Source organism: Panthera tigris, chromosome B3 (assembly GCF_018350195.1).
Source record: "Panthera tigris isolate Pti1 chromosome B3, P.tigris_Pti1_mat1.1, whole genome shotgun sequence".
NCBI lineage: Eukaryota > Metazoa > Chordata > Mammalia > Carnivora > Felidae > Panthera > Panthera tigris.
The window spans coordinates 63,170,063-63,184,109 of NC_056665.1; positions in this window are offsets into that span (position 1 = coordinate 63,170,063).

The window sequence follows — 14,047 nt, forward strand, 5'->3', positions numbered from 1 at the left end:
ATTTGGGGGCCCTCTTCCATCCACCGGGGGGGGGGCGGTATGCAACCACGCGCTCAGCCTCGCCCGCCCTTCGCCCGCCCCCCTACGGGCGCTGGGTGCGGGGCGCGTCGGCCAGCAGGGCGGTGAGCGGAGCTCGCGTTCCCGCTGCCCGTCGGGGCACATTTTCTGCAGCTGCCTGGCGCGCAGAAGGTCGCTTCTCGCCCCGGCTACGGCGTTCCCACGGCTGGCCGCTTGGGGGCGGCATGCGTATTCTGATGAAGGGCACCGCGAGGACGGCTTCTTTCTAGTCAGGAATGTTAAGGAAACTTACTCCTGTCCTCTTCCCCCAAGCCAAAACTGAAATTGTGTCTTGAAAAACAGTTTTTATGCCCACTCGTGCTTCTTAACGTGACTCCCGGTTGGAGGATTTGCGGAACCATCTGGCTCTGGGGTCTTAAACTATTTACAGAACAGACCCAGAAAGTAATACGTTACCCTCTGCCTATCATTTTATTTCCCCTTTTCCTCCCTCAACGTTCTTTTCATTTTTCAGCTCCCGAAACCGAGGTGTGGGTTACATTTCTGCGGGTGCACCAATTGCCATGAGCGCGGCTGCTTAATGCTTCTGTCATTGGAAGTCTGGTCTCCAAACCACCGTCTCAAGCCAGCATGACTCCAGCTGCCTGGAATTCCATTCATCTCTTAGGGCCGGGATGTCAGCAGCCACACTTCCCCTGCTGTGGCCCTGCACTGTCAGGCTGGCCCTGAGACACAGGACGCAGGTAGTAGCCTCACCAAATAAGGAGCTGTGCCACAGGCTGGGGAAAGCCCTTTGGTTCACCTTCCTTCTCAGTCCTCACACCTGGCAGGACTCCTAACTGCTGGAAACGCCCACGACTTTGCCTTCATCACAAGGGCCCTGTCGCTTTTCTTGTGTGGGAGTGTTGTGTGACAACGTGCACGTGTGTGCAGATTGCGGCATCCGTGTTTTCTAGTTACTCAGTATACATCAAGTGCTTCTGGAAGATGACAAGTATGTTCCTAAGACATGTCTGTTGGTTGCTCAAATAATAACTAAACCTGACAGTCAGATAGATTTCACATGTTGAGAGACAGAAATAAAAGTTTCTATCGGATGATTCCTCAAATCAGATTCCTATTGTGGAAGTCATAGGTAATGACTCATCCAAATAGATCTGAAGATTCCAGAGGCAGCAGCCATATATGTCCCTTTCCTTCCCTAGCTAGCTAGCATCCTGTTTGCTCCTGGAGAGGCATTTTTTTTTTCTTTACAATTGCCAATAATTCTTCATAATATCAGCTACTTAGGAACAGTGTTTGGAGGGATGGCATGCTGATGCCCCCCGCCCCCCATTCCTTTCGCCCACTTGCTATTTTTATACAGATCAGCTGGGGGCTTCAAGGTCTCCAAGAAACCCACAGAAGCAGGATACATCTTTTCTTTTATAAAACAATCATCTCCCCTGGGCTTAGCCACAAGGATAGAGTAAAAGCTCCCTGGAATGCCCCCCTCAGGGCTAGCTGCTTCCGTGACTAAGGGACCTTAGGAATCCCTCTGGATTTTTCTTGGAACTTGGCTTCTTTCAACAAAACAAGAAGAAGAATTTCATCCTCCAACATGTTTTACGGCTACGAAGGTGACCTGTATGGTGGCAGGAAAGAGCTGTCTTGTCAAAGAAAGCTGACAGAGGTGTAGGGGTTATTTATCTCAAACACAGAGGCCTTCCTCAGGTCACAAAGGTCCTTCTGTTGGAAGGGACCCATCACGGTGGAAGGGGTGTTTGGGCAGCTGTTAGAAACTCACACACACTCCGGCTGCTCCGTGTGTGCTGCACATATTCCCCAGAAACCTAAATAACCTCTGGGAAGCTTTGAGAGAAGCAGGAATGAAAAAAAGAGTAAGAAAGCCTACACCTTTAATTGGGGGGATATTGTCCCTCTTGTGTGTGTATATCCACATTTACAAATGCTGGGATTTCAGGCCAATAATCTGACATGGACCTGAGTGATGGGTGTTCCAGGGAGACGGTCCAGTTCTCCCTTTGCCAAGTTGCCATCCTTGAGGATTATGTATTTAAAATTAAATTGTAAGGCATATGGCATTTTGCTGTAGGATTTCCTTTTTCCAAGTTCCCCTAATTGGATGTGGGATTGACCTAAAAACACTGCCAGTAAATAGGAGGAAAGGACTGTCAGTAATACCTAGTTTAAAAATGACATGCGATTAAGGAGAGCAAGATAATTGAGAAAAAATTTTGCTTATCTAGCAAAGAACAGCAAGGTGGGCTGTGATTTTGTGCAGGGATTCAAAAAAATAACATTGCAGGTGTTTAGCCGTGGAAAATTTCTTCGAAGTGAGCAGCACCCAAAAGTCGTGGAATTCTAGAATAGACCAAAATCATAGCATCTCTAAAATGAAGACATCACAGATTCATCGCCTCTGAATATTTTCCCTAGCTCATAGCTCAAAGTTGTTTCAGTTCAGCTGCCTTGATGGTCAGGGCCAGAGGGAAGTTTCCAACGGATTTTTCTTATTCTTCAGTCAAACAGCCATCCCCCTCCTTCATGAGATGTTCTCCAGTGGCTTTATGTTGCACTGTTTCTTCTTTCTGTGAAACTTTGAAACATGCATTATGTCTGCCATGTAACTCATCTGCTTATGTTCTTTAGTGTTCAGTTTTTCCGAATAACTTTTATTTTCTTATGTATAAGGACTCTATTGTAAGTACCCACAGGCTTGGGCTTGGGCAGGGCTGTAATAGTTGAATTGCCAAATCCCTTTGTGTGCACGTGAATTTATGGCACAAAAGGACTGGACTACCCACCACCTCCCTAACCACTTGTGCCATTTCATGTAGATATGCCGTAGCTCTTGGGGTGCATGAGGGAACTCCCATACATTGCAGCCCTCCCCACAGGACTGAGGCTGTACTCTCTGGGAACTGATCTCAGTAAGAAGGGGTAGAACTATTGGCTTCAGGATAACTGCCTTCACTTGATCTTAGCCAAAAGGCCGAGAAGCAATAAGGATAACTGCCTTCTCCATGACCATCGTCCCCTTCCCAGACAGTGATTGATTTTGGAATTTGCATGCTATCCAATTCTGGCGAAAGAAAAGTTTGCTGAAGGCTTCTGGGAAAAGTGCTTTCTTATTTTTGAGAAAGAGCTCTGTGAAATCAGGCTTTCTCTGGTTCCATTTGGATATGAACAAGAATGCGATAAGCGCTGTTGGCCACTAGGGGAGCCAAACTTAGCAAGAGACCAACGCTGGAGAAGAAAGAGCAGAGACATAAAAAGAATGTAGTATGTTAGAATACATTTTTGAGAATACATTTTCAATACATTTTGGTAGCTTTCAGGCTACCAGTCCTGAAGGCTGTCATATCTCCAGATTTCTCTGGATATGTGCTGCTTATTTAAGCCACTTTGTTCCTGTTACTAAGAGCCACAAACGTCCCAACGCGTGCAGCTCTTTTCCATCTGTCTGAATTGCCTTTTCACTCATACTTTGCTTGCACCTCTTCTGGCTTCTTTAGGATAAGAGAAATGAGAATAGGTCATAGGATAAAATATTTTAAGGACTCTGCACAGACATTATTCAAATGCTTTCTGGAGAAGTTGTGCCATTCTCTCTTTTCCTGTGCCTTTGCCAGCAGCCCACTAATTGCAGATACCCGGCACTGCTGAGATACACCCAAAGGAAAGGCTGTTGGGGAGTAGCTCACCCCGAGGGAAGGAGTTAGCAAATGGACCTGCTAGGAAATCGAGGACATGGGGTGAGAAGATGGAAAAACGAGGTGGTGAGATCTCTGCCTCTGGGCCCAGAGATGGAAGTGGGGAGGGTTAGCAAGAAAGGGATGTGAGGGGACTCCTCTTAGCAGAAATAATGACAGGCCTCCAATGCCATCTTTGACAAGAGACCCGTCGGTCCTCTGGGTGGGGGTGCAGGGCTAACTTGGGTGGATGGTGAAAAGCCTTGTGTTTCGCAGCAGCCTCTTCAGCTCCCCTTTCACACTCTTCTCTCTGTCCAACTTTTATTTTCCGCTTTCTTGAAGTAAAACTGACAAGTAAAATGATGAGATATTGGCAACACACGTGCAACTTGCTGATTTGATATATGCACATATTGCAAAAGGGTTCCCTCCATCGAGTTAATGAACACATCCATCACGCCCCATGGTTACCTTTCTGGTGCGTGTGAGAATACTTATGTTCTATTCTCCTAGCAAATGCCAATTATATAATATCGTAGCATCAACTGTTGTCACCATGTCATGCATCAGATCCTCAGACCTTATACTCTGCGCAACTTTTATGCTTTATCATCTCAATGTCCTTCCGGAGCATTCGTGAGTATGGGCTGGTTTGGGTTTCAGTGTGGGAACTTTTTCTTTTCTGTGTTTGCCACCTCACAAGAAGGGTGCACTTCCAAAGGCAGCCTTACAGATAAGGGGAAGGGAAATCACCGGTCGATGTAAGTGTCATGCATCCGAAGAACACCTCCTCCCTCCCAGTCTCTTCTTTCTTTCCCAGCGCTTGAAATCCCTCCAAAAATAAAATCCTGGAAATTTTTAAGTCAGAAAAAAGAGCCATCTAGTCCAGCCACTCAGTTAATAGATGACGAAGTTGGTTCAGAGAGGTGAAGTGACTTGAGAAAGGTCACAGAGCCTGTCGGTGGTGGAAATTCAGAAAACAGCTCTGGGGCCCTGACCTCCAGCTCAGTCTTTCCCTTGATAGCACTCTGCTGTTCGAGATTCATTTCATATGGTTTCAAAGATGCTTCAGTATTAAAATCAGCAGAAGAGCTTTCCAATTTGCCTTTTACGAACAGGGTATGAGAGGTGGGAGACCAGGAGGTGAAGGGAAGAGGGAGGAGGGAAGGGCAGAGCAGAAGATGCTGAACACAGCTTGTTGACCAAAGCTGCCTCTGTTTTTCTTTCTGTTCTCCTCAGAGTCCCTGACTCTTGTGGTTTCCTGACTCTCTCCCTTGACTTTTCTGTAATACTTACTGCTGCTTCTGGGAGAGGTGCTACATTTTGGCTTGATGCTGGGATTGCCAAGTGCTTTAGAAATGCACCATCACTTCAGATTTACCCAGCCTTGGACACGATGGAGAATCACTTTGTTTTTTTTAAAAAAAAATTTTTTTTTAACGTTTACTTATTTTTGAGACAGAGAGAGAGACAGAGCAGGAACAGGGGAGGGGCAGAGAGAGAGGGAGACACAGAATCTGAAACAGGCTCCAGGCTCTGAGCTGTCAGCCCAGAGCCCGACGCGGGGCTCAAACTCACGGACCATGAGATCATGACCTGAGCTGAAGTCGGATGCTTAACCGACTGAGCCACCCAGGCGCCCCTAAGAATCACTTTGATTCTTATGGAACTAGAGGAAATCTGACCTGCAGGCTCTCCAGCAACTATGAAAGAATCCTTCAACCCATCACCAACCAAATCTTTTGTAGAGTGAGATGTTTAGTTGTTCTGCTCACAACTGAAGGGCCCAGGGAGGACCTGGGTCATGTCTGGGAGCCTCACAGGTGGTTCAAGGCCTGGAAAAAGAACAGAAAAATTAGCTTGCAGAGGAATAGAATGTGCTTTAATTCTGTACCTTTTTTCCTTATTGAGGGTGTAAAGGTGTTGGTCTATTTATTTTCACAACGTGTGTGGAGTAATGGCAGTATCTTTGGAAATAACGATTTCCTAAAAGTGAGGATTATGACACTTTGGAATGTTCCTGGGATGGGTTGTGAAATGTTTTCTGGATGTCTTTACCAATGGCATGGATGGTGGTTGATCTGGAAGTAGGTGGCTTCCAGCGGTCCCTGTCACTAAGGAAGTCTGTGACACTGCAAAGCTATGAAACGATAGTTTCCAGGACTTCTGTGAGGGAGTTTGTTCCTGATGCTGATTAAACACATTCCTCCCAAAGAATTTAACTTTTCTGAGGCTCAACATGCTACTTCAAGCCACCCATTTATAAATTATAATTTTTCAAATTTTCTGAACCGTCTTCACATGTGCAGTCCAGATTAAGTGATCTTTCCAAGTTTTCTGTTATTTTTTTTTTCCTGGAAGAAAATTATGAGAGTCAGTTAAAAGAGTAAGACAAGCAAACATAAAGAAAACTCCAACTATTGTGTGGAGAAATTTGAAGATTGCATATGACATGGAGATTGGTGTCCAATTTCAGTCTGGATGAAAAACTCACATGCCACTGGGGAATGTGGACACTGACCAAATGGCAGGGCCACCGGGCATTTGTTTTAAGCGATATCAGTCTCTTGGGAGGTGGTTTTTTCCCCCTTTTCCCCCTTTTTTATTGGTGAGATCATGACAACTGGCATTTTGCAGAGCCGAGCCAAGAGAACTCTCACTCTTTCTAATTTAAGAGGATGAGTGTATAGTCTGAAGAAAGCTTGTAAATGTTATTATGACACACAGATAAACACTGCTGCTTCCCAGGGAAGAGGTGTACACGGAAGAAATGTCTTCTTTTTTCTCTTCTCTTCCTCCCTTTCTTCTTTATTTCCTTCCCCTTCCCTTCTTCTCTTTCATTTTCTCTTCTTTCCCCTGCCTCCTCCCCCTCTCTTCTCCTTCTCATCTTAATGAGTTAGATGCTCATTACGCAATGACCTTGAGTCCCCTTGCTTGAGTTTGAAGTCCTGACTTCCATCAGAATTCAACCCGCTGCCCCCATCCCTCTTTGTCCCAAGGTGTCCCGAGGCAGAGGGCATCTTCTGGCTTCCCCTTCCTATTTCCCTTGTCAGTCTGTCCGTCCTTCCTTAAGGCATGGGGCTTGGCACCTTGAGCCTCATGGTCTTGTCAAACCTGGGAGGTAAGGGTTGGATTCATGGTAGGAGGTGTGGGTGGGGGATGGAGGTGGATTTATCAACAAGCTGAAGGAACTTTAGTTTCAGGGCTCCTCCTGTGCCTGGGCTCCTTCCAAGGCCCTGGAGAGGCTCTAGCAATGACTCACGGTTGTACATTCACTAACATGCACAAAAGTAAGATTTTAGGGGTGCTTGAGTGGCTCAGTTGGTTAAGCGTCTGGCTCTTGGTTTCAGCTCAGGCCATGATCTCACAGTTGGTGGGATCAAGTCCCTCATCTGTCACTGCAGAGCCTGCTTGGATTTCTCTCTCTCTCCCCCTCTCTCTGCACCTCCCCTGCATTCTCTCTCTCAAAATAAATAAATAAACATTTGAGAAAAAATAAAAAACAGAAGTAAGATTTTAACCACAGCGCCGCCGACGTTTTCACCGTAACTTGCCTCTGTCATACTTCTCATGTTGGAGAGTTACAGTGGCCACAGGCAGGTTTTGGATCTGGTGAAAGGGATGTGGTAGAGAGATATATTTGTGTAGTGAAGTAATTGCTAGCCCTCCTTGCATTGGAAGAGCTTCCATGAACGTTGCTATTGCCTACCTGGTGTCCTAGAATGAAGGTTCAGGGTTAGAGGCGACCTCGTGGCGTGTGTCCTATAGTGTCTGACGTGGGATACATGTGTGTAATGGGGCAGAAACAAAGGTTTAAATGTATGGAGCCACAAGGTAGTCTGTGGAAAAGCACTACAGAAGTGTATAATACAAATGCTCTATTATTTTTTCCGGGTTTCGTGATGTTTGTGGTATTTGTGAAGTATTTTTTAGTTTGCTGTGACTTTTCTCATTGCAAACAAACATCCGTTTTCCCCTGATTTTGAACTAATAAGTTTGTAATACTTTTCCTACGTAAGACTTCCCAAACTATATACGTTTTAGGCCCACCTAACTTGACTCTTCCCCTGGAGGAGACGCATCTGAGAGGGAATGAGGAGGGAGGGAGAGTGGGGAGCACTCCCCAGGATAACAGAGGCAGGCATGTGAAAGATCATCAGGACAGTGGGCATAGGATCTCCGTCTTTTGGTGCCTGTGCTTATGTGTATGTGTGGTAGGCATTGCTAAGTGCACGATGTCAGGAATACCATAGACACTGACACTTCTACAGACATTGGAGAAAAAAATGAAGCCAGAAGGGGGAAAGGAAAGTATGACCTGGCTTTGCTAGTTATTCTAATAATCTACATGAATTGCTTACTGCCGATACCTCATTACTGTAGAGCAGAATAATAATTACGTGACCCAACTAATGTTGCAGATGAACTTGTCTAAGTTTTCGTTATAACGTCACAGGTTTTCTACATGTGATAGTCTTGCAAAGTTTGAGGAGTGAGCTCCATCAACACGAGCTTTAACTGATCCAAGATTTCAGTATCTCAAATCATGGTGCCTCCAACGTGCATGTGTGTACGTGTCTCAACATCCTGTTCTTAAATGCTCCCTGCTATTAAAAACAAATGGGCTCTATACTCTTAGTGATCAGAGTTGAGAGTTACCTTTAGGCTAATTACCTCTCTTTCGGTAATTTGGAAGATGTGGCAGGTTACGTGCACCCTGTGAGATACATTGTTATTGTTGTTGTTGTTGCCGTTTGCCAAATCTTTTCTATTTATGGATGTAAACCACATTTAACGTAGTGTTTATTATTTGAGTGTGCACAGAGAGTGTTTGTTTATGTTTTCCTGTACATACATGCTCTGAAAATGTATTTCATTACCTATGTAGTATGTATCATTTTTTGAGTGCCTGCTATGTGCCAAAGACCCACCATGTATCCACCAGGCCTGTGAAGGAGAGGGACCCACAAATACCCAATGCTTACTGCAAGGGTAAGCATGAATGTGTGGGAGTGCTGAGTAGGGGTCTGGGCTGGCTTGGTTGTGTGGGGAGGCTTGGGGGTGCAAGGTCACAGAGATGTATAAGCTGAGTCTTGAAGGACTCTGTTCAGAAAGGCTTGGACATTTCCATACAGAAGAAAGACTAACTAATATATTAACATTCACACCTAGCCTTTTTGCTTCCACTAAGCCCTTTTAGGATCTGGGCAAGAGAATCTGACCAGTCATAAGGGTCCCAGAGAGGAACATCGGTAGTTTTGATTCTCCCCAATGTATTTCGGAAGGATTGTTCTTTCAACTCTTTCTTGCCTTCTCTTGCCTTCTGTGTTAAGATAATACCACAGAGCCAGGTGAGCAATTAACCAAAGCCAGTAATTAACTTTCTCCTTGGACGGGTATAATGAAATGAGCTTTCTTGGCTGCTGAAACTTACTGTGGATTGTTCTGTCTGATAACTCCTTTGTTGGCAGTTTTGCTGGCAAAATAGATACGACTTTTCCTGAGCTTTAATTAGTCAAAAATCGCAGAAGCTCAAATCAGGATACCTTCAATTTGTTTGTACATCAATATCCTGCTCTTAAATGCTCCATTTCTCTTAGCACAGTGTCTTGAACTTGATAGGTACACGGTCAACTTTCGTGAATGAAGGCGTGGATGAATAAATGAATGAATATCCAGGATAAGCTTTATTATCAACATGAGTCTCAAAGTATGGGCGGTATGGAAATAGTTAAATTTTTGTTCTTTCTTTTCTTGATCTGCTTCATTATGCTACTCCCTCTGCACCCACCCCCAAAAGAAAAATCGATACCCACTCACAAAAACACTTTAAATTCCAAAGAGAGAGGAATCAGTTAGTTCTTGGTCTATTTTTAAGCTCACAGGGGTTTTAAGACTAATTCTCTGTGAAAATGCATCTAATTCAGAAAACATGCTTTGCAGAGGCCCAAGAACAACACATATTTTCTTTGAACAGTTTAGGTTTAAAACACACACACACAAAACTCAAAGAAAAAAAAAAAACTCTCCAACCACAGTTATGGCTAAATGGCAAACACAGAGGAATGAATTACCCGGGATGACATCCATAAAAAAACAACAGTGCCTCTGCTGGCTAGCTGGGCCTGGTTGGGGAGGACTTGTGGGCCAGGTTCAGGCACAAGCGTCTTGTTCCCCTCTTGGTCCCCCAACCAGAGAAGTTTCCACTGCCATGTATTAGGATGCTGATCTTAATAGCCTAGCTGAGTTGTTGTGTGAAACGGAGATGGACAGAGCAAGACATGCCCAGATGACCCTCTGATGAATCACTGCCAAGGCTGGGGGATCCCTGCCAAGGTGAAAGGTTGCACAGGTAGCACAACTTGGCCCAGGCATGTCTCTAGTAAAGGCCCAGCTGTGTTTTCTTTTCTTGATACCTCTCTCCACCACCATGGATTATGAGTCTAGAGTGAAACAGAAAATCATTGTCTCCTAACTTAAAGCCCCAACAACTAGGAATACGTATTGTATTCATCTTCCAGTGTGACATTAATAGGTTTAGAGATTCAATCTAAAGAAAAAGAATTCTTATGCTGAAAATTATGGAATGAATTATAGGAGTTACTTAAAATTTTTTTTAATGTTTATTTTTGAAAGAAAGAGACAGAGTGTGAGTGGGGGAGGGTCAGAGACACACACACACACACACACACACACACACAATCTGAAACAGGCTCCAGGCTCTGAGCCGTCAGCACAGAGCCCAACGTGGGGCTCAAACCTGGGAATGCCGAGATCATGACCTGAGCTGAAGTCAGATGGTTAAGCAACTGAGCCACGCAGGCGCCCCAGGGGTTACTTTACAACATCCTTTTGGTGGTGAGGATGAACATGAGTGTGATCTTGAGAAATCTTTTTTCTCTAGAACTCTGTGTCTTCATCTGTATTAGATGATTGCTACAGTACATTCCAGTTATGATATAATATAAATCTCAAATTCCTCTCTTCCTTGCTTTGGGTCCAAGATGCCTAAATGTAGGCTGGCCAGCTGGTCAACCTGTGATTGATTATGTAAGAAAGGAGACGACTCCACTGTATGTGCTTTCTGGACATCCGAAAATTGGTAGATGACTTGACTGTAAAGCAACTAATTCTGACCACTTTAAGCATGGATGGGAATTATTTCAAGAATTATCTGTGAGGTAATGCACCAAATCTCTGGGAGGCAGACGACCACTTAAAATAATAAATACGGGCGCATGGGTGGCTCCGTTGGTTAAGCATCCGACTTCAGCTCGGGTCACGATCTCGCGGTCCGTGAGTTCGAGCCCCGCGTCGGGCTCTGGGCTGATGGCTCAGAGCCTGGAGCCTGCTTCTGATTCTGTGTCTCCCTCTCTCTCTGCCCCTCCCCCGCTCATGCTCTGTCTCTCTCTGTCTCTCTCTCTCTCTTTCAAAAATAAATAAACATTAAATAAATTTAAAAAATAAAATAATAAAATACAGCCAAACCCCACTCCAGGTTGCTCCAGTAAGGACGCTGCTGGGTTTAGGAATAGCTGGAGCATTTGTTTGGTGTTATATCCTGAACGTTGCTGTAAAACCAGACCTGAGTGTGGCTTCTCTACCGATGTAATTGGCTGCCCCTAGAGTTGAAGCTGGTACACCCGTGATATCGTACTGTGTATGCTGAAATATGGGGAGCAATACAGATACTGCAAAGAAAGAGCCCAGTTATATAAGTCCCCACCTCCCAGTGGAAAAGCCAGAAACTTATTTCACCAGCCTCCCTTGCTAGTAGCTTCTGTCAGTTGGTGCCCTCGTACCTGACTGATGGCAAAGCCAGTGGTGTAAAGAAGTGACAAAACTACTGATTAGCATCGTAAAAATCAGTAATGGGTCCTTCCTGTGAAAATTAGTGACTTACGAATTAACAAGATGGACGTTAGATGTGCCACTTTGATGCAATCAGCAATTAGGATGTTATTATGGACTGAATCATGTTTCCCCCAAATTCGTGGGTTGAATCTCTAACCTTTAGTGTTTTAGAATGTGGCTGTCTTTGGGCACAGGGCCCTTAAAGAAATGAGTAAGTTAAACTGAGGCCCTTTAGAGTGGGCTCCGATCCAATGACTGGTGTCCTTATAAGAAGAGGGAATTTGGACACATGGTGGGACACCAGGGATGTGCATGAACAGAGGATAGAACGTGTGAGGACGCAGCAAGCAGGGTGGCCTTCTGAGGGTTCAGGAGAAACCAAACCTGCTGACATCTTGATTTTGGACTCCTAGCCTCCAGAACTGTGAGAAAAGAAGTTTCTCCTATTTAAGTCTGCCAGTTTGTAGTACTTTTCTTATGGAAGCCCTAGAAAATTAATATAGTTACATAGATTGACTAAAATATTAGAGCCATTCTATGAGCTGTAATAAAGAGAACATAAAAATCCAGCAAAGCCTGTAGTCTTTCCCTTAGGGACAGTGCCTGAGACTTGACTCTTCAATTGTCCTGTATCCAGCCACTTTGTTTTAATTTTTTTTTAATGTTTATTTACTTTTGAGAGAGAGAGAGAGAGAGAGAGATAGAGCCCGAGTTGGGGAGGGGCAGCGAGAGAGGGAGACACAGAATCTGAAGCAGGCTCCAGGCTGTGAGCTATCAGCACAGAGCCAGATGCGGCGGCGCTCGAACTCACGAGGGGTGAGATCATGACCTGAGCTGAAGTCAGACGCTTAACCCACTGAGCCACCCAGGTGCCCCTCCAGCCACTTAGTTGAAGGATTTCTAGTTGAAGGATGTCTGATATGGACTCTGAGGTTTTTGGAATCCTTCCTCTGGAATGTTGTCAGGTGTGCCTTGAAGAAACACTTTACTCAAGGTGCTAGTGACAGCATCTAAAAAGACAGAAAACTAGGACTTCTCTGGCATTACCTAACATGCTGTAAGAGCTGTTAATAAATTTTTATCTAATAAATGCCTGCATATGAAACAGAATTTGGTCCAACACTTGGTTTCATTACAGTTGGTAGTATGATAATGTTTAAGGGTCAATTTACTACAGGTGTTTACTTACAGGTGCTGAGAATCCCTTACAAGGACAAATCTTAATATTAGCGACCAAATGGAGAAATGGGCTCCATATTAGGTATGAGGAGTTAGTTTCCTGTGATCCAAATGGTGGCCTTCCCTTCATCTGCTCATTTTAAATGAGGTTGTCTTTTCAACTAAACACTGATTTATGTTTTTCTTTCCCTTAGAGAGTCCCAAAATATGTGTCACAAAAGATTTCTCAAAAATAGGGTTCTGTGATTGCATACATTTGGGAAACAGCTAAGTGCATATTTAATATTGCATTGGAGATTCAGAATGCATATTAACATCATGTTAAAGATATAGTGAAATCTATATAAAGAACATAGTTTAAACTTATTTAACTTAGCATAGCTACATGACCACAGATCTTTTTTATCTTTCAGGACGCTTGTTAGTATCCCAAGGAACTGTTGTTCCATGGACCATGCTATCTAAAGTGCGGTTCTAGAAGGATATTTATACCTGTGATTAGATTTGCTCCCTTTTTCTTCACATGACAGAGAGAGCTCTTTGGCTATTCACATATGCAGGCAAATTAAGGCCGGACATGGTTTTACATCTACAGTAAACCAAAAAACTGATAGAATTAATTGTATATCATCTCCTCAGATTTGGTGGTTTATTTTGAGTGGCCGAGAACTTGTTTGGGAGTATCAAAATGTTTGATGTTTTGGAGCCTGGACAGACATCCCTGCAGAGCATACTGGAAAGGCTTTTCTGGGCCCTTTTGGTCATGACTCAAATGGTCATCCCATGCTCTGTTTAATTCTACCCTTTAATTGAGTTCAAATGCTTATTCTTTGAAATATCCATTATTTCCTAAAATTTAAATAAAATGACACAAAAAGTTATAAAATTAAAATGGTACAAACCAGACATTTCCAGACACAGGTCAACAACACCAGTGAAGGAAAACAATGAAGGTAAAAACAATGGAAGACACCCTATGACAGTTAGGAACATGCATTCAGAATTGTCTTCCAAAACGGGGCACTTGGTCAGTTTTAGTAAAATTCTGGGCTGGCAAAAAATAGTTGGGTTACAAGTGAGACATGTACTCCAAGGGAGAACAAAGAATAGCCTTTTAAAAACAATGCTAACTTAGCTGAGTGCTAAGGCTAATAGAAACCAGAGGAGGGGTGGGTCCATTCAAGGGTGGTTTGGTGCTAGATTTCTCCTCAGCATTGTGTGCCTTACTTTAACAGACCAAATCATTAACTAAACCACAAACAAACAAAATCCTCATGATTGAGGGTCTCCTGTACTAGGAC